This window comes from Lolium perenne, chromosome 6, assembly GCF_019359855.2.
Source record: "Lolium perenne isolate Kyuss_39 chromosome 6, Kyuss_2.0, whole genome shotgun sequence".
NCBI classification, from domain to species: domain Eukaryota; kingdom Viridiplantae; phylum Streptophyta; class Magnoliopsida; order Poales; family Poaceae; genus Lolium; species Lolium perenne.
The window spans coordinates 44,024,211-44,029,607 of record NC_067249.2 but is presented as its reverse complement, the minus strand read 5'-3'; the positions used below and the strand labels follow the sequence as shown (position 1 = coordinate 44,029,607).

At 44.4% G+C, this 5,397-nt stretch overlaps 1 pseudogene; it reads left to right on the top strand.

Moving 5' to 3' along the window:
• Positions 1-370: 370 nt before the first annotated feature.
• LOC127321215 (polyubiquitin-like) lies at positions 371-3,311 on the top strand (annotated as a pseudogene).
• The last annotated feature ends 2,086 nt before the right edge of the window (positions 3,312-5,397 follow it).

The window sequence follows — 5,397 nt, the reverse complement described above, 5'->3', positions numbered from 1 at the left end:
GATAAATATTATAGTTTAAATCGTGCCTTGATTCAACGGGTCAACTAGTATCTAATAATTTCTAGCGCGGTTGGATGGCACTAGACGTGCCAACGATAGCTTGTCGACAGGAACCATAGGAAAATTTCATGGCTAAGAAAACGAAGAAACGAAGACAATTCCAACATACAAAGCTGGATAAGCATTGCTGGCCATACGCGTCAGTGACGCTGACAAGCGAGCCGCCTAACGGCCACCAACCCAAACGGCCCACACAAAACAAACGGAGCCGCCACCCTTCTCGAACCCTCCGCGCGAATCGCCTGCCGAGACGGGCCCGTCGAACGGACGGAACCGTGACGGCACGGGATTCCTTCCCCACCTCGGTCGAGGTCCGACCCGAGCCGCCATAAATAGCTGCCCCCTCCTCGCTTCCAATCCTCACCACCGCTCCAAGCAACGGACCCAAAAATTCCCCAAGCAACAATCTCCTCTCCGATCGAATCCTCCTCCCCCGCCGCATCAAGGTACCGCGCCTCCTTCCCCCCTCCTCCTTCCGTCTAGATCTACGTTTCTGAGGTGCTTCGCGTGCCAATCGTTGGGTAGTTCGAGGTGTGATGCCGTCGGATTCGGTCAATTCCCGCTCGTAGTCGTAGATGTTCGATCTCATGTTGCGGTGGCCGAGACTTGGCGTTAGATCTGTTCGTTCATGTTAGATCGGTGACGCGGTACCTATTTTCGTAGGGATTCTACAGGTTGATGTCGCGCTGTCTCCGCGAATTTCTGTTGCTGTTATTGTCTAGATCTGTTCGTGTTTCGGCCGAGTTCTAGCTCGTAATAGTCTCCTGGTAATCTTCTATGCATGTTAAAATCCACGCGGTTTCGTCTGTTAATCTATGCATGTCAAATCAGAACTAGCTACTCCGTTCCTGCTTTGTTACCTACACGATGGGATAGGTTTGTAGCTTGCCGGTCTGTAGCTTATGATCCGTAATTTTGTTATCTAGATGTGTGCTGCTAGATCTAGTGCTCTTGATTGTATCATCTTCACTGTGAGAAGCCTTGCTCAACACGATGAGATAGGGTATTAGCTTGCCGAAACCTGCCGTTTGATCTGTTCGCCCGTGTCAGATTGGTTACGCGTTAGAAATTTCATAGGGAGTCTACAGCTTAATTTCCGCTAATTTGTGGAATTGTTGTTGTTTAGATCCGTCCGCGGTCGGGCTGAGGTCTATGACGTATGGTCTCTGTTAATCTATGCATGTTAAATCCGCTAGGTCTCCTTTGTTAATCTATGCTTGTTAAATCCAATGGCTCCTCCTGTTGCTGCTTGTTATGCTCGTGCTGAATCTGGTAGTAGCTTGTGAGCCATAATTCTGTTCTTGATATCTGTGTAGTGCTTGATCAATTCCTTGTGATTCGATATTTTATCACTCTGAGATGAGAATCTTTGCTGAATTAGATGAGATAGGTTTGTAGCTTGCCGATCTGAGCTTAGGTGCTATACATGCTTGTCAGCTGTCGTCTCTAGATGGATGGTATATTAGATTTTGTGTGGTTAGATTACATGTAGAATCCTCTCAGTCCTGTAGGCATCCTTTTGATCAACTTAGCTTCTACTTGTGGTTACGTGTCATATTCTGCTATTGCTAGTTAGCTCGATGATGCCTATTTACAGATTAATATGTCATGGTGTTTGATCCTGTACTTCTTGTCTGATCTTGAGGCTTACCATCCTATTTGGTTATTGTTCTATGCAGATGCAGATCTTTGTGAAGACTTTGACCGGCAAGACTATCACCCTTGAGGTGGAGTCCTCTGACACCATCGACAACGTCAAGGCCAAGATCCAAGACAAGGAGGGCATCCCTCCGGACCAGCAGCGCCTCATCTTTGCCGGCAAGCAGCTGGAGGACGGCAGGACCCTTGCTGACTACAACATCCAGAAGGAGTCCACCCTCCACCTGGTCCTCCGTCTCCGGGGTGGCATGCAGATCTTTGTTAAGACCCTCACTGGCAAGACCATCACCCTTGAGGTGGAGTCCTCTGACACCATCGACAACGTCAAGGCCAAGATCCAAGACAAGGAGGGCATCCCTCCGGACCAGCAGCGCCTCATCTTTGCTGGCAAGCAGCTCGAGGATGGCAGGACCCTCGCCGACTACAACATCCAGAAGGAGTCCACCCTCCACCTGGTGCTCCGCCTCCGTGGTGGTATGCAGATCTTCGTTAAGACCTTGACCGGCAAGACTATCACCCTTGAGGTGGAGTCCTCCGACACCATTGACAATGTCAAGGCTAAGATCCAGGACAAGGAGGGCATCCCTCCGGACCAGCAGCGCCTCATCTTCGCTGGCAAGCAGCTCGAGGATGGCAGGACCCTCGCTGACTACAACATCCAGAAGGAGTCCACCCTCCACCTGGTGCTTCGCCTCCGTGGTGGCATGCAGATCTTTGTCAAGACCTTGACCGGCAAGACTATCACCCTTGAGGTGGAGTCCTCCGACACCATCGACAATGTCAAGGCAAAGATCCAGGACAAGGAGGGTATTCCCCCGGACCAGCAGCGCCTCATCTTCGCTGGCAAGCAGCTCGAGGATGGCCGCACTCTTGCGGACTATAACATCCAGAAGGAATCCACCCTCCACCTGGTGCTGCGCCTTCGTGGTGGTATGCAGATCTTTGTCAAGACCCTCACTGGGAAGACCATCACCCTTGAGGTGGAGTCTTCTGACACCATTGACAACGTCAAGGCCAAGATCCAGGACAAGGAGGGCATTCCCCCGGACCAGCAGCGCCTCATCTTTGCTGGCAAGCAGCTGGAGGATGGCCGTACCCTCGCTGACTACAACATCCAGAAGGAGTCCACCCTTCACCTTGTCCTCCGCCTACGTGGTGGTATGCAGATCTTCGTGAAGACCCTGACTGGGAAGACCATCACTCTGGAGGTTGAGAGCTCCGACACCATTGACAATGTCAAGGCCAAGATCCAGGACAAGGAGGGTATTCCCCCGGACCAGCAGCGCCTCATCTTCGCTGGCAAGCAGCTGGAGGATGGTCGCACCCTTGCCGACTACAACATCCAGAAGGAGTCTACCCTCCACCTGGTGCTCCGTCTCCGCGGTGGTCAGTAAGTGTCTTGGTGTTGGAGCTGCTTCTGGTGGGCTGCCTTGTTGTCGCCCTTGAAATTGTGTCTGTCTCGTTTGAAGTACTGTGTCTGGTTTAATGGACCGTCGAGTCCCCTATTTGTGTTGGTTTCGTGAAGAACAGTTGCTGGTACAGCAGTCCCGTTCAAATATGAATAAATGAACTTCGAAGTTTCCTGTGATCAATTCTCATATCTTCTGGTTGATTGTGTACTTCCTTTTTCTGTCAGTGCTGTTTACAGTTCGTTATTTCCTGTTATGCATGTTGTCGTGAAATCGTTCTGGAGCTAACTCCTGATCCGTTATGCAGATGAACTGTATCTTTTATCTGAATCCTATGAATCTTAGTCTGCCAGTGGATCATTTCTTTAAATTAAAACGAAACTGGCAGGAGGATGGATATCCTTGCTTAGCTCATTCTTTTGTTGGCCACCGCAATATTCTGATGCTAAATCCAAGCGATTGGTTTTGCAACATTCACTTTGGCATCGAAGGTACGGCCTCTATGATGAGGAATAGAAGTATAATACATAATGTAGCAAGCAAAGTGTGTAAGCAAAGCTAAGATAATCTTTCGCTTCAGGAAATATTTGTGTGATTAGAAAAAAGTGGAATGGGTGCGTTCAATTCGGGAACGGTACCGAAGGGGACTCCAGGAGACTGAAACCCATCTTCCGTTCCCTTGCAAACGATGTTGTTGGTCTTCTCCGTTTCTGTCTTCGTTAGGTGGCTCAAAGATTTTATTATAATTTTTATTATTTTGGGTATTCTTTAGACTGATGTTGACGATGATTAATAGATCGATGATTTTTTTTAAAAATAGGAGAAAATGAATTGGATATTGTGACATGATTGTGTCAGTTAGGAAGAGAGGAGAGAAGTTTGATTTTTCCGCTTGGGTATGGTGCGTGGAGTCTGTACATTGTAAACATTCTTGCTACTTCCAAACCGTTTAAAAAACCATTTACTTACCAACCTCACTTTTAAACCCTAGAAAAAAAAACGTGTTTCTAAGTTTCAGAAAATTTTGAAATAAATCGCATTACCTTGAAATTTACACTGCAAATTTCAACTAAAAACGCCTGCAAAAAAAGATGGAACTTGCACAGAGAAATATATAGGTGGATGTACTTTTCTTTGACCACTTAGTCTTCTTTTGCACAAGTTACATATACACCAGTGGAGATGTCCCGGCCTGTAAGGTAGTCTCGATTGGCCAACCGAGACTATCCATGCGGGACTAAAGACGAATCCTTTAGTCCCGGTCCAGCCAGCCGGGATAAATGACTTTCACGTGGTTGCGATACATGGTTTGGGCTGGAGGACATTTAGTCCCGGCTCGTAAGCCCAACCGGAACTAATTATTATTTTCCAAAATTATTTTTCATTTTTATAATTTTATTTTTTCTAATTTATTTTTTATTTTTTCTAATTGTTTAACTCATTACTCTCTCACTTTGATCATTTTTAATAGTAATTACACTTAATTTGTAGTTAAATTTTAGACTTGGTCACATCTCGGTCGGTCATCCATCCTAACACTACTCCACCCTCAGCACGGTTAACTCCTCAGTTCTTTCCTGCTGTGATCCCGTGATTGTGATTGTACCTTGTTGTAAATACTTGTTGTAAATAGTATCATATCAATCATCTTAGCTCTTATACCATTGTGTCATATTTCTGTATTTTTTGAAACCAAAAACAATTATGTAAGTAAACAATAATAAATAAGATAATAATATTGAATTCTAATGAAAATAAAATCAGTAATAAAACTATTTTTATTAGAAAAATAATATATGCATTATTCATATAATATGGCCAAATAATTAATATCTTTAAATATGTAAACCGCAGTTGGACAAATAATATATACATTATTATTAGAAAAACGTGAGGAATTTGAATGTGAAATAATTTTATTTTTATTAATTTATTATTATTATTATGAAATAACATATGATTTATTAATATATTATGGCCAAATAATTAATATATTTAAATTTGTAAACCGCAATTGGACAAATAATATATGCATTATTATTAGAAAAATGTGAGGAATTTGAATATGAAATAATTTTGTTTTATTCACTTTATTATTATTATTATTATCAAATAATATATGCATTGTTCATACGGACTCGGAATGAGATTTTTGGTGGGGTTCGGGAGTATCTTTTGGAGGTCGAACGCAGAAGTAATATCAATACCGTAGGAACTCTTCCACATCTCTGCCGATAGCCGCTCCGCAGAATTTGATGGTCTTGTCATG